At 32.4% G+C, this 24114-nt stretch overlaps 1 protein-coding gene and 1 pseudogene across 1 annotated transcript in view; one reads left to right on the forward strand and one right to left on the reverse strand.

Moving 5' to 3' along the window:
* Positions 1 to 24114, forward strand: part of LOC125874446 (uncharacterized) — a 341050-nt gene that overhangs the window by 145959 nt on the left and 170977 nt on the right. The gene's annotated exons all lie outside the window — the stretch shown is intronic.
* LOC125872249 (uncharacterized) lies at positions 5082 to 5875 on the reverse strand (annotated as a pseudogene).

Consider the following 24114-nt stretch of genomic DNA (forward strand, 5'->3'; position numbering starts at 1 on the left):
TTGACTACATCTTTTGTCTTGACTCTACCAGAGGGTTCAGATGGTTATGTGATCTATTGTGATGCATCCAGAGTCGGCCTAGGTTGTGTATTGATGCAGCGAGGTAAGGTTATAGCTTATGCTTCTAGACAACTTAAGGTGCATGAGAAGAATTATCCAACTCATGACCTCGAGTTTGCAGCAGTGGTATTTGCACTCAAGATTTGGAGACACTACTTGTATGGTGTTCATGTAGATGTGTTCACAGACCATAAGAGCCTCCAGTATGTATTCACCCAGAAAGAGTTGAATCTTCGCCAGAGAAGATGGCTTGAGTTCCTCAAAGATTATGATATGAGTGTGCATTACCATCCGGGTAAGGCGAATGTAGTAGCATATGCTCTTAACAGATTATCCATGGGTAGTGTAACACATGTTGAGGAAGAAAGGAGAGAGTTAGCAAAGGATGTTCACAGACTTGCTCGCCTAGGAGTTCGTCTTATGAGCATATCAGGTGGTGGTGTAACGGTTCATAATGGGGCAGAATCTTCTTTAGTAGTAGAGGTTAAGGAAATGCAAGATAGTAATCCAATCTTGCTTGAACTTAAGGGTGCAGTCCACAATCAGAGAGTGGAGGTTTTCTCCCAAGGGGGAGATGGTGTACTTCGCTATCAAGGTAGATTGTATGTTCCTGATGTGGGTGAATTGAGACAACATATTCTCGCAGAAGACCACAATTCCAGATATTTTATTCATCCGGCGCCACTAAGATGTACCATCTGCGGGAAGTCTGTTGGTGGAATGGTATGAAAAGAGATATAGCAGACTTTGTGGCTAAGTGCCCCAACTGCCAACAAGTCAAGGTAGAACATCAGAAACCAGGAGGTATGACTCAAGAGATTGACATTCCTACTTGGAAGTGGGAAGTGATCAACATGGACTTTATCACAGGTTTACCTCGTACTCGCAGACAATATGACTCATTTTGGGTGATTGTTGATAGGGTTACTAAGTCTTCTCACTTTTTGGTGGTCAGGACTACAGATTCGACGGAGGATTACGCCAAGCTTTACATTAATGAGATGGTGAGGTTGCATGGGGTTCCTTTGTCTATCATCTCAGATAGAGGTCTTTAGTTTACTTCTCATTTCTGGAAGTCATTTCAAAAGGGTCTTGGTATTCAGGTTAACCTTAGCACAACATTTCATCCACAGACGGATGGTCAGGCAGAGCGTACCATTCAGACCTTAGAGGACATGTTGAGAGCTTATGTGATCGACTTCAAGGGTAGTTGGGATGATCACCTTCCTCTGATTGAGTTCGCCTACAACAATAGTTACCATTCTAGCATTCAGATGGCCCCTTATGAGGCATTGTATGGGCATAGATGTAGATCTCCAGTTGGTTGGTTTGAAGTAGGTGAATCAGCCTTGATAGGACCAGATTCAGTCCTTGATGCTAAAGAGAAAGTGCAACTCATTAGAGATAGACTTAAGACTGCTTAGAGTCGCCAGAAGTCTTATGCAGATGTGAGAAGAAGGGAACTAGAGTTCCAAGTTGATGATTGGGTTTTTCTGAAAGTGTCACCTATGAAAGGGGTGATGAGATTTGGCAAAAAAGGGAAGCTCAGTCCCAGATATGTAGGCCCTTACCGGATATTGAAAAGGATTGGTAAAGTGGCTTATGAGTTAGAGTTGCCAGCAGACTTAGCAGCAGTGCATCCAGTCTTTCACATTTCTCTTTTGAAGAAGTGTGTGGGTGATCCAGCATCCATAGTACCATTAGAGAGTGTGGCCGTGAAAAATAGCCTTTCATATGAGGATGTACCAGTTGAGATTCTCGATCGTAAGATTAGAAGGTTCAGAAATAAAGAAGTCGTTTCAGTCAAGGTTTTGTGGAGGAGTCAGTCCGTAGAGGGAGCTACTTGGGAAGCAGAAGCAGCCATGAAGTCCAAGTATCCTCACCTCTTTCCTACCGATTTCATTCCAGCTTGAGGTAATAGTTCCTCTTCAGTTTTTCAGTCATTTATGTGAAAATTCAGTCTTAGAATCATGTTCCTTCAGTTTGTACTTGCATTTTCAGCGTATTTGCATGTTCTTGGAACTCAGTTCAGTTAGAAATTCAGTTCTCAGTGTTTAGTGGTAGGGATTGCAGCCCTCTCCCTCTATTTCAGCTAGATTAGTCTTCATTCGAGGACGAATGGTCCCAAGGGGGAGATAATGTAATACTCCGTATCCGAAAATAGAGATTTCAGATTTCTGGTGTTACAGGTGGCCCTCACGAACACCATCCACGGACCGTAGATGGACACACGGTCCGTCCTGCAGGTCCGTGGTTCGTGACAGAAAACTTCCATAGAACTCAGTCAGAAAATTTGGCTAAGTCCCGACCCACGGACAGACCCACGGTCCGTAGATCAGACCACGGTCCGTGGTCTGTGCCCGTGGATCGAGACTTCCCTTACCCAGCCTCTAACACAAACTACGGTAGACCAGCACGGACCGTCATTCGATCCACGGTCCGTAGGTCTGACCGTAAATGAGGGTCAGCAGCCAGTTAGCTGAAAAATATTGATGGGTCAACTTCAGATGGTCATAACTCTTAGCAAAAAATGAATTATGTGTACCATGACCTATGGTTAGATATATAATTTAATTATTTTTCCAACGCCACCGAGTTTGCTAAATTCCGACCTCCGAGTAAAATGTTATGCCCGTTTTAGTGAAGCCCTATCAGGCAGACTCGACCTACGGACCCAATCGACGAACCGTCGATTGATTGACGGACTGTAGGTCCATTCCGTCAGTCACTTCGACAGCAGTTAATTCAGGGGTCTTTTGGTCTTTTCCTATTTCATTTAACCTCTAAGTTACGTCGTTTAGACCTTAAATCATGAGGTTTTAATTAGTTTAAGCCTAAAAACATAACTAGAACTTACCTTAGTCAAAATCATTAATCAAACTTAGAAAATTAGAAGCAAGAGAGGAGAAAAAGGTCAAGAACCCTAGTTCAAGAACGCAGCGAGGTTTCTTCAGTTCCAGCCCCGAAATCACAAGATTTCTCGGTGGAATTCGTCACCAGGTATGTGGGATTTAGGTCCCTAGAATTCAGTCAGATTCTTGATTCCATGATTATGAACAGACCTAGGGTTTCTAGAATTACAACAAATCATCATGAATTAGTTATTTAAACATTCCAAATCAGATTATCATGTTATTGCTCAGTTTCTTACATANAATCAGAGTAACTCATCATTGATCTAACCATTTCTAAAAGAGTTATGTTTCTTGTTTCTGCTACACCATTTTGTTGTGGTGTTCTAGGCGCAGACATTTGAGATGTAATTCATTGTTCTGATAAGTAACTAATGAACTCATTAGAGAGGTATTCGCCACCACGATCAGATTGTAATGACTTGATATATTTTCCATGTTGTTTCTCTGTTTCAGCCTTAATATTTTCTCAAATCATTCAAACTTATGGGGTAACAAATAAATAGATCCATATTTTGAGTAGTCATCAATGAAAGTTACGAAGTACTCACACCCAGATTTCACTTGAATGCTCATTGGGTCACACAAATCAAATGAATTAACTCTAATTTATCATTGGCTTTGTTTCTTTTAAAGGGGAAAGGTCTCGTAGTCATTTCTCCTTCTAAACAAGATTAACATGTTGGTAGTGCCTCCACTTTTAATGAACCTAAAGGTCCATCTCGAACCAACCTTGAAGTCCTTTTTAGATTTATATGACATACATGCAAGTATCATAAATAAGTCTCATTAAAATCAGAAGAACGCTTTCTTTTACTTGAAAGGTTAACCTTATTCAGTTCTACAGTTTGTTGTAAATCTGGTGAGAAATTAATAATAAAAAGACCATTGATCAATGTACCATCAGAGACAAAATATTTATTCTAGCTAATAACACATCCGTTATCAGAAAAATTAACATCATAACCATCTCTCAAAACTTTAGAAACTGAAATAAAATTTCTTCTAACAATAGGTGTATATAGAACGTTTTTCAAAATTAAAACTCTACCACTATCAAATTAAAAATATGATATTTCCTATAGCTAAAACTGGAGTTGCTGAACCATCAGCTTGAAAAACACTAACTTCACCTCTAATCAGCTTGCGCAGTTCTTGAAACCCCTACAAATTAGTGCAGATATGATCAGTGGCTCCTGAGGTTACACACCATGAATTGGTAGAAACAGCCACTAAAAATTTTCAACGACGAGTGAAAGTGAGTTACCTGGATTGTTATTCTTCTTGGCTAAGAAATGTGGACAATGACCTCCTAATGGTTTGGCATCTTGCAATGAAAACACTTGCCCTTAGGTTTTTTCTAGCCCCCAGTTGAAGGTGCAATTGCATTAGCATTGTGAGCCTTTTTCTTCTTCTGTCCACCTTGCGGTTTTAGAAGTAGAATTTTTGTCAACATACAATGCCATAGATAATGCTGGTTTTTTGACAATTACTGTAAAACCCCGTATCCGAAAATAGAGATTTCAGATTTCTGGTGTTACAGGTGGCCCTCACGAACACCATCCACGGACCGTAGATGGACACACGGTCCGTCCTGCAGGTCCGTGGTTCGTGACAGAAAACTTCCATAGAACTCAGTCAGAAAATTTGGCTAAGTCCCGATCCACGGACAGACCCACGGTCCGTAGATCAGACCACGGTCCGTGGTCTGTGCCCGTGGATCGAGACTTCCCTTACCCAGCCTCTAACACAAACTACGGTAGACCAGCACGGACCGTCATTCGANACCATCTCTCAAAACTTTAGAAACTGAAATAAAATTTCTTCTAACAGTAGGTGTATATAGAACGTTTTTTAAAATTAAAACTCTACCACTATCAAATTAAAAAAATGATATTTCCTATTGCTAAAACTGGAGTTGCTGAACCATCCGCTTGAAAAACACTAACTTCACCTCTAATCAGCTTGCGCATTTCTTGAAACCCCTACAAATTAGTGCAGATATGATCAGTGGCTCCTGAGGCTACACACCATGAATTGGTAGAAACAACCACTAAAAATTTTCAACGACGAGTGAAAGTGAGTTACCTGGATTGTTTTTCGTCTTGGCTAAGAAATGTGGACAATACGCCTCCTAATGGTTTGGCATCTTGCAATGAAAACACTTGCCCTAAGGTTTTTTCTGGCCCCAGTTGAAGGTGCAATTGCCTTAGCATTGTGAGCCTTTTTCTTCTTCTGTCCACCTTGCGGTTTTAGAAGTTGAATCTTTGTCAACATACAATGTCATAGATAATGCCGGTTTTTTGACAATTCTCTCTGCCACTCACAGCTCATTCAACAATTGTGCCAAATATAGATTCATCTTATTTACATTATAAGTTAGGCAAAACTATTGAAAACTGTCAAGCAGAGACTACAATATCATCTCAACTAGGGAGTCATTGTCAATTTCAACCCCCAAGACCTCTAGTTCATTCAAAAGACCTATCATCTTCAAAACATCGTCTCTAACATGAGTGTTTTTAACCATCTTAGTGTTCATGAGAGATATCATGGAAGTCTACTTATCTTATCAACCCTGTTCACCAAACATTTGTTTGAGATTTTCCAAAATTTCAAAAGTAGATAACATAGCTTGATGTTGGATAATGTTGTAGCACATTTGACAATGAAGCCAGAATGTAACACCACGCCATCTTATCAGTTTTGCGTCATTTCTGATAAGCTACCTTATCCTCATCACTAGAATATTCCTCTTGTTTCAATGGACATTCCTCATAGAGTACAAATTTATACTCTTCAGCATTTAACACGAAGTCAAGATTTCTCCTCCAGTCAACATAGTTAGGACCCTCAAATTTGTTATGATCCAAAATAGTACTAAGGGGTTTCAAAGGAGACATGTTGAATCTGAGATTAAAAATAATAGTTACAATAGATCAAATCAAACAAGCAGTCATATAAACATTGATTAGTTACATTCAAACTCATCACATACATATACATTCATGCATCTTGAACAACCAATTGATGGGATTGGAGAACTATTCATACAATATACATATACAATGACCGGTGATTCACTCCATAAATGTATACAAACCTAACTTAGATGGAGAGTCTATTGTTAATTTATGTCAAGTAAAAATTAGAACTCTAGTTACATTGATCCAATCATATATTACTCAGTTTGGGAAAGTTAATACAAATTATCAAACTAGCGATCAAATACATTGTGCCTTGTATTAAATTCATCCGATAGGGAGGAAGGTCTAAGCCAGCACATAAAATTAATACTTCATTACTATTTAATCTCGGTAATTAAAAGGAAGAACTCTAATCACCATGTAATATATTCTTTGTACCAACTTTTTAAAAAAAAAAATCAAAGAGCTACAGTTTTCACAAAGTATCATCACACACATATATACCATTACATGTAAAGAATATTTGAACATAACATTGTATAAACAAAATTATGAAAACGCCCCTATTTTGATTACTTGTTGGAGAGTTTTTCTTTTTTTCAAATATAATTTTAAAAAATGAAAATACACATTTTATTTCATATTTGTTGGAAAAGAAGGGGAACCAAAATATACATATATTAAAACTTATAAGATGCTTTTGTATGTCCCAAGTAGGTCGGGTGATGTCATAATTAGTGGGTATACGACAAATTTTTCAAGACTTGTGACTTAATGTCCAATTAAGTCTTGGCAGTGGCTATTTTGCCAACTCTCCCGAGTAATACCCAGGGGCGAAGCTACAACCTAGTAAGGTTGGTCAGTCGAGCACCCTTGTTGGAAAATTATACTGGCTATATAGGTAAAATACTGTCTAATATTTGTATAGTTAATAAACTGAACACTCATATATTCAACATAGGTTGGTGGTTTGGCGGTAAGCATTCTAGTTTAGCTCTTACATAGGTTGGTGGTTTGGCGGTAAGCATTCTAGTTTAGCTCTTTGAGGTCCCCTTTTCGATCCCCACAAGTTGTGTTTTTTTTAATCATAATATTTTTTCGAGGTAATTTAGGTCTTTGAGGTCGGTGGTTCAATCCTCATGAGCTGCATTAAATTTTGACCTAATAATTAACCTTTAATTTTGAAACCTAATAATTAAGATTTTATTGTTTACTTTATATTTTCGATCTATATTAAGTGAATTATTTAGGTATAACACACTCTTAAGAAATTAATTTTAAACATAAAATTAAAGATTATCCGCTATTATATTTTTTATTATTTATAAACTATTCTTTTAGAAAATGTAAAATAGTTAAGAATGTTATTAAAAGAAAAGGTAAATATAGGGAAAAAAGTTTCAACAATTCTCTTGAACTTTGAAACATTTAGTTATTTTGGATCATGAAAAAAGTCTCAACAATTCACTTAATATGAACTAGACGAAGTATATTCAACTAGTAGCTAAAATTGTTTTTGTTGACCTTTCTTCATTAGTTTTGATTTATACCATTGATAGTTTTATAATTTAAAGTTTTTGTATAAAAAAAAAAGTTTCCGTATGATTTAGTAATTTAGTGATATGTAATTTAATTTTTAAACTTGGGTGCACCCACTCATTATCAGTAAAAACAAATATTTTGTGCATGCACTCCGCTGAAAAAAAAATTTATCAACTCTTTTAAAGTTTAAACACCATTGGCGGAATTTCTGGGTCCGCTACTGGTAACACATATCCACTTGTTCAATTATTAATGGTTTAAATTTAATTTCCTTAAATATTAGTCTAACTATAATTAAAAACATGACTAACTCATGCAAATTCACAAGAAAGATAAAAAAATATTACACTATTGCATATAGTACAGTAGACATGTAATTTTTAACCCCTCCCCTCCCCCTAGGTTTTTACAATACTTTAGCATTAAATATTACTTCTTCCGTCTCATTTTATATGTCATCTCTTTCTATAAATAGTTGGTCCATAATACTTGTCATTTCATAAAATCAATGCATAAAATTACCATATTGTACTTTTTTTACCCTTGTGAGTTATTAGCCTTGAAAATATACATTTGACCAACTTAGAAAAACTAAGTAAATGATTCATGTTCATTGGTTAAATTGATTAATCAAAATAAATTAATTCATATTCATTGATTGATTTGAGTTTCAAAAAAATTAAATAAGGATAAAAAGGTAAAGTTACATCATTTTTTAATGCAATTGCAAAGTAAAAATGTGACATATAAAATGGGACGGAGAGAGTACTTCTATAGGCTTAGCTTGGACTTGGCTTTCCTCGAGTGAAGATCCCCTCCATTTCCCCTAGTGCACCCTTCAATGAGCGACACCTATCCACTTGTTTAATTAATAATCAAAAATTATTTTCTTAAATATTAGCTATCTATAATTAAAAAAACACCAACTCTTGCAAATCAACAAAAAAAAAATAGATTACAAAGAAAAACAATTGTTTGAATTGTGATCCTGTGAAATTGAACCAAAAACATGGGTAATCTGGAGGTTAAAACCCCTCGAGAAATATGGAATTTTTTTTAAAAGATGGTTGCCCTCATTTTTAGTTAATGTGCATATTTATTATCTCTAAAAAAATTGCGTAGACTTAAGTGGGAATGATAAAATAGGAATAAGTTGAAGCAGATGTTGAGGGCAGAGTGGACACTACCTTAGCTAGATATTTTTGTAGAAGTTGTTAGGGATATGGATATACACGTGTAGTTAGTTAGAAAATAGCAATTGTTTATTGTCAGCTTTATAGAGTAGGATTATAGAGTAGGATCTATACTTTGTAGTGGATGTACAATCTAACTAATTCATTTTTCATAACAGGTGTACAATTCAGTTTCTCTATGGCTATNCTAGTTTCATACGGTCTTTTCTTACTTATTTTTATTTTGTTTTAGCTTAATGACAGCAGCCTCAATAATTCGTTCCACTTTTTTATTTTTTTTATTTTTATTTTTATTTTATTTATTTATTTTTGCTTGATAATTGTTTCTCAGTTATTATATTTGTCTAAGTAGCTATGCCTAAATCCTCTCCATCTGACCATTATTAATTTGATTGTTTATTCGTCATCATATTGTAGTATTTTATTTTACCATGTAAGTCTCATTTCGTCTTAAGCAAATAGTTTGCAAGTGTTGTATGCGGTCTTTGGGTCATCTTTGCGTCGTGTTGACATAGTGAACCAATCATGTGTATTTTTTTTTACCTTATTTCTATTTTCATACACCTCAGTTATATTGTAAAATTTTAAAATATGTTTCATTTCTAATTTCCATCTTGTTTTATTCTTTTCCTACGCATGGACTGCTTCCTTCCGAGTCTTTGGAGGCCCCCTCCGATCGCATTTCGCGGAATTGGGCCCAATTCTATGTTTCCTATCGAGTCCAAAAATAATTGACGTACAGGTCTCGGAGTTGAATTCGAAGCAGTGGAGAATTGAAGGGATTGGGCCAAAAAGCCCACCCTTATTTTCAAAGAAGTTGTATTTTGTCATTTTGGGCCTAAGCCCCCTTGTTATTATTTATTATTATTGCATTAGTTCTTAGGACAGGTGAAAATTTGGGCCAAAGGCCCAAAGGAATTATTTCTTTTAATTTTGGGCAGGTGGCAAGAATGCCCAAAACGAAATAGGCCCAAATACTGGTCCAGGCGGACAGAAACCGGATTTGGGCCTAACTCTCTTTCCCTCTCTACTTTATTGTGTTCATTTATTTGTTAGTGTTTGCCGCTGATTCTAAGGTTGAACAATTCGAATCCCCAAAAGACACCCATTTTGAATCAATTACTTAGCCAAATTATTCACCTCTTACTCAACTTAATAAACAAATAAATAAATAAGTACTTTTACAATATATTTCTCTTAAATAATAGGTCAATATTTCCCTTTTCCCTTTTTAAAACGATTCTAACTATACAATTCAAATTAAGTTAAACTACTTTAGCCAAATAAATTAATTATCGGATAACCGTATTAGCGGATATTCTAGGTGCATTAAAAACCTTCCTAGAATATTAATAGGAACCTCGAACCCCCTTAATAGTTTTCAATAGATTTACTGTTTTAATCTATTGAAAATCAGTTTTCTTGATTTTTCTCAAAAATTAAGTGGCGACTCTAAACCAGTCAAAATAATATTTTCCAAATGAAACAATAGTTACAATAGATCAAATCAAACAAGCAGTCATATAAACATTGAATAGTTACATTCAAACTCATCACATACATATACATTCATGCATCTTGAACAACCAATTTATGGGATTGGAGAACTATTCATACAATATATATATATACAATGATCGATGATTCACTCCATAAATGTATACAGACCTAGCTCAGATGGAGAGTCTACTGTTAATTTATGTCAAGTAAAAATCAGAACTCTAGTTACATTGATCCAATCATATATTACTCAATTTGGGAAAGTTAATATAAATTATCAAACTAGCGATCAAATACATGGTGCCTTGTATTAAATTCATCCGATAGGGAAGAAGGTCTAAGCCAACACATAAACTTAATACTTCATTACTATTTAATCTCGGTAATTAAAAGGAAGAACTCTAATCACCATGTAATATATTCTTTGTACCAACTTTTAAAAAAAAAAAAAAATCAAAGAGCTACAGTTTTCACAAAGTATCATCACACATATATATACCATTACATGTAAAGAATATTTGAACATAACATTGTATAAACAAAATTATGAAAACGCCCCTATTTTGATTACTTGTTGGAGAGTTTTTCTTTTTTTCAAATATAATTTTAAAAATGAAAATACACATTTTATTTCATATTTGTTGGAAAAGAAGGGGAACCAAAGTATACATCATATATAATTAAAAGTGGGAAGCTTCAAGTTGCAAAGTTGAATTACCATTTTATCCCTATACTGAATTAAAATATTATAAAATATCTAATTAATTAAATACTAAATATGCCTAAATTGCTAAGTTGATTCACTTATTGTTAAAATAAAGTAGGAGAATGAAGAGTTGTAAAAATAATTAATTATAAAGTTACGAAAAACTATTAGAGAAACTTTTCGTTTCTCCATCTGATCAGTTTTAGGTGTAATTTTTATCATAATATGTATTAATACCACACCTCCACTATCTCATCATTAATCTCCACACCTTCATAATCTTCCCACACTCTCAAGAAATTAATGGCATGATTATGATACCTTTTGATTTTACTCAATGATGTCCTATAAATTGTGGTATTTGACACAACAATCTATACACTTTGAAGAGACTTAGGTACACTTTGGAAGAAATAAAAAAAAATTGTCTATATTTATATTGTTTTTATCCTTTAGTATTAATATCACTTTTAGCTTCATCAGTTCATAACACTGATCACTAATTCTCCTTATATTCGTTTGTTGTTTACAGAAAGGAAATGTGTACAAATTGTTAGATCTTCTAATGGAGTTTACAACGAGAGAAGGGATGTTGAAATCTTCCCGGAGGTTGAAATCAATCTTTAAAAGAACAAGTTGGACTTTAAGCAACTTTATTGATAACCATGATCATTTTCATGTTCTATGAAATTACATTGTTCCTATATTTGTTAATTTTTTTTTATCTGATCTGATATTTCAAATCCTTGAATGAATTCTACTGTAACGGTTTGCTCATTATGATAATTTATTTTAATATTATGTTGATATTAGATATTATTGTACGAAAATGCTTTGTTTGGGACCTAAAGCCGGTGATTTCTTCATACTTAAAGCTTTGAACATCTAGATTATATATATTGGAAGCTCAAATATATATATAAAACAATGGTTGTTGCATGACCTACCAATAAAAATAAATTTATTCATGTAAAACTCTAAGTTGCAAATAAAAACATTTTAATTTTTGTATTATATTCATGCTTTAGATAAGTTATTTTTTATTTTTTATGTATAATTATTATTATTTTAAAATTTTTCCTTATTATCATATTAAATATCATATTTTTTTCCTGTTGTTTTTAACACGTCATGAGATCAAAAGAGAATTATTAAGAAATTGCAATCGAAGTTTTGTAATAGAAGATGTTTTGATCTAATATATATACTCAACAGTTAACACAATATGCCGCTAGGAGTGTAAATCACATATAGCCAACCGTTTGAATCAGGGGCGGCTCAACGTAATTGGGGGCCTAAAGCGAAATTTCAATTCGCGGCCTAAAATATAAATACACTTCATATACGTATTTATTCAAAAAAAAAATAAAATTACACTATTAAGATGAAAATTATTAGTACTTAATATTGTTTTTTGAGTTACTAGTTTTAGGTAAGATTTTATCAATACAACATTGAAAAACATCCTTTAAGTGAGACAATTATTATATGCATTGTTAACATAATGATATAAGTAATAAGTTGATAAATATTAAATAAAGATAAGAGTTAGAAGTTTAGAATCATAGAATTTGACTCAAAAAGTTGATGACTTGGTATTATCTCATTTTAATATGCTTAGTGTTATCTCATTTTAATATGCTTAGAGTAATGCTTGAAACTAAAATTTAAAAAGAAATAAAAAAGAATTCGTAATTCACTTTGTTCAACATTTTTCACTGTTAATTATTATTTTTAACAAAGTACAAAAGATGTTAAAGTGGATAAAATAATTTATTTTTAAAAAAATTATACTTTTTATCATAAATAATTAATTTTTCTATAAAAATTTTAACACATAATTTATTCTTGACAAAAATTTGGGGCCCCCAAAATTTGGGGGCCTAAGGCAAAGGCCTTATTTTTGCAAGCATAGAGCCGGCCTTGCGTTTGATGCAATGTTAATTAATTTTTTTTAGCTTTGGTTGCATGCTATATTATTGTTGGTTTGGCAATTTTCATTTTAAAGAAATTATTAGCTTGTAGACTTCACAATTTATAATGTGTTTTAGTTTCTATTTGAGGAATCAATTATTGAATAGGCAGTGAGAAAATCGCCTTTCATGATTCAAGTAGTAAGCTCGAATTCATGATTGAGAAAGGAATTTTTCAAGTGCAATTTGAAATTTTCTACTATTCTTAACATCTCATTATAAAGAATTTTTTAAATTATTTTATTTAATTAAATATAGTTCTTACAAAATATAACACGATAATCATGTTTCAATTTTAACATCTATCAGTAGTTCAATACAAACTTTATAAAATAGAAATATAATTAAAAAGTAAACTAATCTAACAGTTTCTTAAAATTCATCCTTTAATTATAATTCTCCAAATTAAGAAATCTGCAACCTGAGATGAAAGTTTTAAATAAATTTTACCTCTTTCAAGTATTGAATCGTCATGACATCATAAATATTGAAGGGGTGTCACTTATTAATGATTTTAATTTTTGTGAAGTGAAGAAGGGGATGACAATTTAAAATAATGTGGGATTATCTTATATCTGAGCATACAAGAAATCACATTTTAAATGTCTAAACCACTTATAAATTTGCTATAGATAAAGAAGAGTTTATTCTTATATGCACACGTATATCATTCATTAATATCAAATTTCTAACAGTCCATCATTATATTGAGGGCCTTCAAAAGCAATAATCATTCTATTAAATACTAATATTATAATTTTGTGAAAGACAAAATTAAATATAATCATAATCGTAATAAATATTATATTAGATATAAATATATCATAATATTTGTTGCATCTATACCACATATTTGTTCTTAAAAATACAAACAATAAACTCTCTAAATATTGTGCAAGCCTAAGTTAACTAACAAGTTAAATTTTTTAGGTTTACATAAACAACCTACCAATAACAACTCATGAAACACCTAGACTATTGTAAAAAATAATATATATATATATATATATATAAAATATTTGACTGAGTCAACATGAATTAACATGGAACACACGTGCAATGCACGTGTCCAAAACTAGTATATTAAAACTTATAAGATGCTTTAGAATGTCCCAAGTAGGTCGGGTGATGTCATAATTAGTGGGTATACGACAAATTTTTCAAGACTTGTGACTTAATGTCCAATTAAGTCTTGGCAGTGGCTATTTTGCCAACTCTCCCGAGTAATACCCAGGGGCGAAGCTATAGCCTAGTAAGATTGGTCAGTCGAGCACCCTTATCGGAAAATTATACTGGCTATATAGGTAAAATACTGTCTAATATCTGTGTAGTTAATAAATTGAACACTCATATATTCAACATAGGTTGGTGGTTTGGCGGTAAGCATTCTAGTTTAGCTCTTTGAGGTCCCCTTTTTTATCCCCACAAGTTGTGTTTTTTTTTTAATCATAATATTTTTTCGAGGTAATTTAGGTCTTTGAGGTCGGTGGTTCAATCCTCATGAGCTGCATTAAATTTTGACCTAATAATTAACCTTTAATTTTGAAACCTAATAATTAAGATTTTATTGTTTACTTTATATTTTCGATCTATATTAAGTGAATTATTTAGGTATAACACACTCTTAAGAAATTAATTTTAAACATAAAATTAAAGATTATCCGCTATTATATTTTTTATTATTTATAAACTATTCTTTTAGAAAATGTAAAATAGTTAAGAATGTTATTAAAAGAAAAGGTAAATATAGGGAAAAAAGTTTCAACAATTCTCTTGAACTTTGAAACATTTAGTTATTTTGGATCATGAAAAAAGTCTCAACAATTCACTTAATATGAACTAGACGAAGTATATTCAACTAGTAGCTAAAATTGTTTTTGTTGACCTTTCTTCATTAGTTTTGATTTATACCATTGATAGTTTTATAATTTAAAGTTTTTGTATAAAAAAAAAAGTTTCCGTATGATTTAGTAATTTAGTGATATGTAATTTAATTTTTAAACTTGGGTGCACCCACTCATCATCAGTAAAAACAAATATTTTATGCACGCACTCCGCTGAAAAAAAAATTATCAACTCTTTTAAAGTTTGAACACCCTTGGCGAAATTTCTGGCTCCGCTACTGGTAACACATATCCACTTGTTCAATTATTAATGGTTTAAATTTAATTTCCTTAAATATTAGTCTAACTATAATTAAAAACATGACTAACTCATGCAAATCCACAAGAAAGATTAAAAAAGAATTACACTATTGCATATAGTACAGTAGACATGTAATTTTTAACCCCTCGCCTCCCCCTAGGTTTTTACAATACTTTAGCATTAACTATTACTTCTTCCGTCTCATTTTATATGTCATCTTCTATAAATAGTTGGTCCATCAGATTTGTCATTTCATAAAATCAATGCATAAAATTACCATATTGTACCTTTTTTACCCTTGTGAGTTATTAGCCTTGAAAATATACATTTGACCAACTTAAAAAAACTAAGTAAATGATCCATGTTCATTGGTTAAATTGATTAATCAAAATAAATTAATTCATATTCATTGATTGAAAACTTGAGTTTCAAAAAAATTAAATAAGGGTAGAAAGGTAAAGTTACATCATTTTTTAATACAAGTGCAAAGTAAAAAGGTGACATATAAAATGGAACGGAGAGAGTACTTTTATAGGCTTAGCTTGGACTTGGCTTTCCTCGAGTGAAAATCCCCTCCATTTCCCCTAGTGCACCCTTCAATGAGCGACACCTATCCACTTGTTTAATTAATAATCAAAATTTATTTTCTTAACTATTAGCTAACTATAATTAAAAACACACCAACTCTTGCAAATCAACAAAAAAAAATAGATTACAAAGAAAAACAATTGTTTGAATTATGATCCTGTGAAATTGAACCAAAAACATGGGTAATCTGGAGGTTAAAACCCCTCGAGAAATATGGAATTTTTTTTAAAAGATGGTTGCCCTCATTTTTAGTTAATGTGCATATTTATTATCTCTAAAAAAATTGCGTAGACTTAAGTGGGAATGATAAAATAGGAATAAGTTGAAGCAGATGTTGAGGGCAGAGTGGACACTACCTTAGCTAGATATTTTTGTAGAAGTTGTTAGGGATATGGATATACACGTGTAGTTAGTTAGAAAATAGCAATTGTTTATTGTCAGCTTTATAGAGTAGGATTATAGAGTAGGATCTATACTTTGTAGTGGATGTACAATCTAACTAATTCATTTTTCATAACAGGTGTACAATTCAGTTTCTCTATGGCTATCAATGGTGTTTAAGACTTTTTTACATAGTTTTTTTTTCTCTATAGCTATCAATGGTGTTTAAGAATTTTTTACATAGGTTCTTTTCAATAATGTATAAGAACACGTGATTTAATTTTGTCAACAGGAAATTTTAAGTTTTTTTCTCTATGGCTACCAATGGTGTTTAAGAATTTTTTACATAGGTTTTTTTCAATAATGTATAAGAACACGTGATTTAATTTTGTCAACGAGAAATTTTAGGTGTCTTTGGGTGCTCAAAATATAACAGCGTGCTCTATTTTTCTCTCTCCAATTTATATCTAAGTCTATAATGCATGCACTAATTACTTTATTCATCAATGGAGCATGTTCACATTAATTGAATCCATTAATTACCATTATTGTGTAAATTTTAGGATTGATGAAGAGTAAGTGATCCATCTGGTTCTGAATATTCAAACTGTTCGAAGATACATATGACTATGATTTTACTACAAGTAGTAAAATATAAGTTTTTTATTCCACAAAGATTTAACATATATTTATTTTCCCTAAATTCTACTTATAAATTTACACTAAATATGTTATTATTGTGGTTGTTCATATATGCCCATTAATTTTTGGGAATCAAACATACCATGTGTATTCTATCTCTCTTGTATCACTTGTATTCAAAACTTTTGCATTAGTATTCATTCGCTCTTGTATTCAAAAAAAATTGCATCACTTGTATTCATGTAACACTCTGAAAATTTCTAAGCTAAGGCCCGAACCATTCTTTATTTACATGTAAATTCATATCGGGTGAATTAAGTGGGGAAAACATAGCCAATTATGGAAACACCTTCAAAATCTGGTTATCACGTGTACAAATATCATGTGAATGAAAACAAAATTAAAAATTAAATACAAGTCTCAATGTCTTTGTTTCTCGAAGGGACACGGATACTCAATTTAAAGTGAGTAAACAGAATTCCATACATCGGCTCGTCTGGCAAGTCTGATTAGCCATGTCTTTGTTTATGTCTCGGGTTGGAACAAATTACTATAATACGCCCCCTCCTACGGATTAGTCGACATTTTCTTGGTGTTGTGGGTCTCAGTCTTCTAATGTTAGCTCTCTGGTAGGCCAATCGATCTCTGCTTGATTGGCCCTAACTGCATGATCGATCTGACGAAGATTCCCATGTAGATCTATAAAAAGCCGAACCAATTAGGAATCCTAGGTATAGGCAAGGGTGGGAGGGATGAGAGAATAGAATAAAACAAAGCATAAAATAAGGAACAAGGGGTCCCATCGGGATGACAAACAACTACCTCTCAAAATCTTCTGAAAGTCTCAAAGAAAGATGATGAAGAATGATCACAGTGGTCCGGGCATGGAACCTACTTGAGTGAGAAGCAAGGAGTGAGTACCAAACAACACGGTACTCAGGAAGCTACCCAACAAATAAGGAAAATCTAAGCTTGAACACGAGTGCTCCTTTCATTTCAACTAAACCGCCTCAACTACAACCTGCATAAAAATCAACTCAACTTAAAAATTTACAATATATGGTTCACAAAACTTAAAATCATAGTCCAACAGTCACAATTCATCAGTCAACAAGTATCAAGACAATCAATCACAAGTATCGAGTATGTCAATCACAAGTATCAAGTAGATCAATCACAAGTATAGAGTAGTTCAATCACAAGTATCAAGTTCATCAAATCACAATAGTCAAACACTTGCTGAAAATATTTCCCATCGGCATAATATCTCCCACCAAAATTATTTCCCATCAACACAATATCACTCACCGGAACCATTTCCCATCAGCTTTGTATAAGTCACTTGTCGAAACTATTTTAATTCGGCATAATCACCACATGTCTCATCATAGTGTACATAAATCAATGGAAATAAACAATTTCACACCATAAAGAAGAGACAATAAACTCAAGCAATTCAAGTCTACAATGATGCCATCAAATCATTTTATCAATCAACAAATTAGGATCATCATCAAGGCAATCACAAAACACAACTATCAACATGTTACCTTTTTCACTTATTCCCCTTTTTCATTCACTAAGATCAATCAAGTGGAGTAATTGCATTCATCACCTCATTCTCATTACTTCTCAACACACACAATGAAGGAAAATACAAGATTCCACAAGCTTTACAAGGTTTAGAAATTCATTTCCCTTAATTCAATCAAAAATCAATACGAGACTTGAGCTTTTCCTTTTCGAACAATATCCAAAGCCACACAATCCAATCCAACAAGTAATCACAATAAGATTAAGGAAATAACAACAATCATATCATATACTTTGAAAAATGGGTCAAATCAACTCAAAAACCCGATTCCAAAAATGAGGTTTGAACCCGAAAATCATTATTGAATACAGTATCCAAGTCATTTGGAAACTATTGGTGAAAACCATTTCGAAAATGGATAAGAATTTAGCTCAAAATCATCATTTTATCAAGTTTTTGGGTTCTTTATGGAGCCTTGTATTAATTACATAAGATATTCAATTTGTGGAGTTGATTGAAGAAATTTCAAATTATCATTCCAAAAATGCTAATTTGAACACTTAAATTCATTAATAACGGATAAATGAGGACTTCAGGATAGAAATCATTACCTAAATGTTTCTTCTCAAAAACCTTGTTCAAATCACCACAAGCTTCCAAAACTCAAATATGAGGAAATGGAGTTGAAACCCCTAATTTAAAAAAACATTCTACCTGGGTATAAAATGCTAATCGTGATGACCAAAGTTTCGTGATGAGTTAAATGGGTCAACTCATTAAGTTTGACCATCGCGATCGCGGCAAACCTCCACTCGATCGCGATGACAAGAACCTTATAGCTTCATGATCATGAAAGTCATCCATGCGATTGCGAAAAATAATTAACACTGCACTAGAAACAACAAACTAACAATCAGACAAGGCATAAAATATTTCCAAAATGACCCTCGATATTCGTTTGAAATCCCTTACACACAAACCAAATTTGCAACTAGACTAAACTTTATGTTTCAGACTCAATGAAATCATAAAAACACGAATCCTAGGTCTCTTTTACCCAAAACCCGTACAAGTCACAAAAAACGACCATAACGCCTAAAAAGACCAAACAAAGCTCGGGACCTCTGAATTTCAACCAAGACCTCTCCTAGACCTAAAATCATTCTTCGAATCCAATGGAACTGTCGGAAATCTGACCAAGCATCTAAATTTCGAATGTTGACCAAAGTCAATCCAAAGGCTAAAATCTCAACAATTTCCAACTTAAGACCTCAAATCCCCGAAAATACTCTGAAATTTAAACTGGCAACTCTCCTAGATAATTTCCACATTCTAGAATTGACGAAATCGACGAACTTTCATTATGAGACTCAAAACTCCAAATGACACTGAAAATCACTTTTTAACGAACTTTAGCCTTTCAAACTTCCATAATTATCATAATTCATAATTTTTCACTCAAAACTCGAAACCAGTTTCAAAATCAATCAAAAATGAATCGGGGTCAATATTGAGAGGGGTCAAATGATAATTTTATGAAAATTTTCAAAATGGACCTTCCTAGTCATTACATAGCTAGCTTAGACTCCCTCCATTTTTGTGTTAATTTTTTTGAGTTTATCTAACTTTACCTTTACCATAAGATGTTGTATTAAGATTGGTATGCCAAACTCCAAGATGTAACTTTTTCTTATAAATGATCATTGGAAATAGTTTAATAAAAAGAAAGTATTGAACACCTGAAGCATGGATACTTTAATTTGGGAATCCAATATTGGCTGAGATAGGTCCTTCTTTTATATCATGAAAAATTAGGCTTTGGGTTTAAGTCACACCCCTAAAGATAGCTCAAAAGAATAGGATTGTCCAAGCCTTATGAGGAGATAACACATCTCATTACTATCAGTGTGAGACATTTTCATTCTTCAACAATATCATCGTTAGTAAACGAATTTAGTTTTATGATTAATTTCATTAGGATTGGTATAAATTTGACGAGTTATAATCAGTGCATCTAGTTGACTTTTTTCTAATTGTTATTTAGTTTGATTGTATCCTATTACTGAATCCAATATTTACAACAACGATAGGAATTTTAGTAAATTAAATAATTATTATACAATACAATACATGAATCCAACTAAACAATAAAAAAGTTATTGAACTGTAGCAAAGATACAATTTATTCAAACTTTATTATGACAACAATACAATACAATACAAATACAATAGATTACAGTACCTTATAAAGTGATTATAATTATCAATCACCCAAACAAGCTGGAAATGAAATAAAATAGGATTTAATACAACTAAAGTGTTGTATATTTTTTGAAAATGAACATGAAAGAAAAAGGACAAACCATCCACACTTTTGCTTAATAAATTAAAAGCAACTATTGTTTATTTCAAACATTCCCCAGGAAGTAACAACTCATTTATTTTGAATAGCATATTAAAGGTCTTCAATTTATTATATGACTTGTTTTGCTCTAAATACTTGAATGATGAATAGAGCAATTTTATCATTATATTTATATTTTGACAGATTCTGTCAGTATCGAGTTAATCATGTTTTTAAGTTTGTCGTTGGCGTTTGTATATCTATCTTCCTCTTTATATAACGTTTCTATCACATGTGCGAAATTTAGAACTCGTTCAAGGACAAACATTGGTCCTTCGGTTGGATAGAAGAATTCTTTGTCTATGTCCTTCCATGCATTGGTGACCGCTTTCTGAAATTTAATGTAAGTCTCTTTCTTTGAAGCTCCATATTCTTTCATGTAACATTCAATAATTGAAGCAACATGTCCTCTTTCTTGTTCAACCTACATGAAATTAATCGATTTCAATATCATCTGTATATACGATTACACATTTTAAACATTGTTTGGTATTATATTGTATGCTTCTTAACTAACTCTTAAGAATTTGAATAAAATCCAATACATACAATATGTGTGTTCTTTCATGCTACTAGGACTATTTCCTTTTGCTTTCTCTCTCTTTTTATTATTTTTAGTATTAGCATTTCTATGTGTACCATTCTACCTCTTTATTATTAGTAGTATCATTTTACTGCCATCATTGCAATGGGGGACAAAAAATTCTTTAAAGTCACTTAGACAAACCAACTAAGAGAGTTGAATGAGTTTATTTAATCATATTGTTTTTAGAAACTTTTGTATTATTCTGAACTATAGATTGCTGTGACTTTTAGTATTCTTCTATATATATAATTTTTAAACATATAAATTTTATCTAAAAAAAATCTTAAAGATTCTCTAATAAAATTCACACCGAGGAGTAGTTAGTTTGACCCTCACACAAAGTGAAACATAAGAAGTACTATTGTTATTGATATATCGAGACACTATTAGGCTTCATTTATTTACATTTAATGAAATTTTGAATCTTAATTAATGTTTCAGATCTCAATCATTTCGTATATACTTACTTCTTCGGAGNTACATGTCCTCTTTCTTGTTCAACCTACATGAAATTAATCGATTTTAATATCATATGTATATACGATTACACATTTTAAACATTGTTTGGTATTATATTGTAAGCTTCGTAACTAACTCTTAAGAATTTGAATAAAATCCAATACATACAATATATGTGTTCTTTCATGCTACTAGGACTATTTCCTTTTGCTTTCTTTCTCTTTTTATTAATTATTTTTATTATTAGCATTTCTATGTGTACCATTCTACCACTTTATTATTAGTAGTATCATTTTACTGCCATCATTGCAATGGGGGACAAAAAATTCTTTAAGGTCACTTAGACAAACAACTAAGAGAGTTGAATGAGTTTATTTAATCATATTGTTTTTAGAAACTTTTGTATTATTCTGAACTATAGATTGTTGTGACTTAAGTATTTTTCTATATATATAATTTTAAAACATATAAATTTTATCTAAAAAAATTCTTAAAGATTCTCTAATAAAATTCACACCGAGGAGTAGTTAGTTTGACCCTCACACAAAGTGAAACATAAGAAGTACTATTGTTATTGATATATCGAGACACTATTAGGCTTCATTTATTTACCTTTAATGAAATTTTGAATCTTAATTAATGTTTCAGATCTCAAACATTTCGTATATACTTACTTCTTCGGAGAGAGAAGAAGAACAAAGGAGAACGAAGAAGAACACAGAAGAGAGAAGTTTTTAATTTTTCAAAAAAATAAAAGTGTATAGAAAATAGCAATAGCTTAAAAAACTGAAGAGGTGGAAAGATAAAAATCTTTTACTATTTACCTCGATTGAATTAAAAAAGGCAGAAAAGTAAAAAAAAATATTTGAAAAGCCCAGTAATAACCATTAATTGGTGAGATAAAATAATTAAATTTAATCCATGATTATCATCCGCCCAAAAATAGGCACAAAATCCCAACAAAAGGAAAAATTGTATTTGAAAGAGCTAAAAATAGAAAGAATCAAATTTGGAAATAGTAAATCTGAAAATTTTAGCAAGATATCCTGAGTATGAGTTTTGGGTCAACTTCAAACGACCATAACTCTTAGTACAGAATGAGTTAGGTGGGCTACAAGGTATCAAATGAAAGGTCTTGGAATCCTCTTTCCAACTCCACCAAATTTGCTAAATTTTGAGCTCGTATGAGGGAGATATGCCCGTTTGAAGTCGGGCTGTCCATTTAAGGAAAGTTACCCAGATTTAAGAGGGGTATTTTGGTCTTTTCCTTACCCTATCAAATTTATTCCGTTTTTAGTAATTAATTAGGGGTCTAAACTGATTTGGTTCAGTTTACGCAATCTAAATTAATGCCTAGGGTTTGAGAATAGCTCAAGAAGAGGAGAAAAGGAGAAAAGTCAAGGAGTTCTTGGAGATTTATTGCGGAATCGAAGATCGTTTCGCCAAGGGTTGATCCCTAAAGAGGTATGTGAGACTTTCATAGTGTTAGATTCGTTCACCCACGCGCCAATCATGTTTATTTCAGCAAAATTCATTCTAGAAAGTTGAAAGTTTGATTATTTTGAATTATGTTCTTGAAATTGGCTTTCGTTCTTGAGTTAGGATGGGATTGTTGAGTTCTTGAGGAAATCGTGTCGATTTTAGAGTTGTTTATGAGTAGATTTTTATGTACATGTGTTGGGTATCTGAATCTACATATAAATTGAGAAAAATAATCGAATCTAGGCGAATTGGGGTTAGAAAGTGAGAAAGAAAAAGTCGAACAAAAATCAAGTACCAGGTCCGCGTCGTGGGCTTGTTGCTTCAGAGTGAACTTTCTCTCTCCGCGTATGTCTGTTCCTTCAGAGTGAACTTTCTCTCTCCGCGTACATCTGTTCCTTCAGAGTGAACTTTCTCTCTCCACATCGCGGAGAGGACGCGGACCCCATTGTTTCAAAATTACTTTGCGACCAAATATTAAAATACATCTCCGCGTCACGGACTTGCTCCCAAACAGTGTTTTTTTGACCGTTTCTCATGATTAACTATCTAAAAACACTATTAATCATCACAATAACTTTCCTATCACAAATCATAACCTTGAATTCATAATTCAAATTCAAGGTAGAGTTAAGAGTCAATTTAGAGTGTTCTTAGAGTCTTTTCAAAAGTCTTTTACAAATGTTTTAAACTTATTTTAACTTGAGCAATGAGTTAAGTTAGAGTAAGAGTGAAGTTCATTTTCTTCAAAAGATTATATAGGAACTAAGTATTCCCAAAGAGTAAATGTTTTCACATTTAAACAAGAGAGGAAACACCGATTTCCAAGAGAGATTTTGAGCTAGTTTTTTGAGTAATAATCTCAAACCACAAAAAGAGTTATGTTTTTAAACATATGAGCTAGTTACATTTTGAGAGTAGTATTGAGCACCGATTTGGGAACGAGTGGAGTTTAGATAATTCAAAGTCTCCATAAACCATGTAGCCAACATGGGTAGAGAAGGGTCATACTTTTTAGATGATTCCTTAATACTTTTAGCATAGACTAGTGGATCCACTTAGTAGTTAGGTTCTATACCCCCA

This window comes from Solanum stenotomum, chromosome 8 (genome assembly GCF_019186545.1).
Source record: "Solanum stenotomum isolate F172 chromosome 8, ASM1918654v1, whole genome shotgun sequence".
Lineage (NCBI taxonomy): Eukaryota > Viridiplantae > Streptophyta > Magnoliopsida > Solanales > Solanaceae > Solanum > Solanum stenotomum.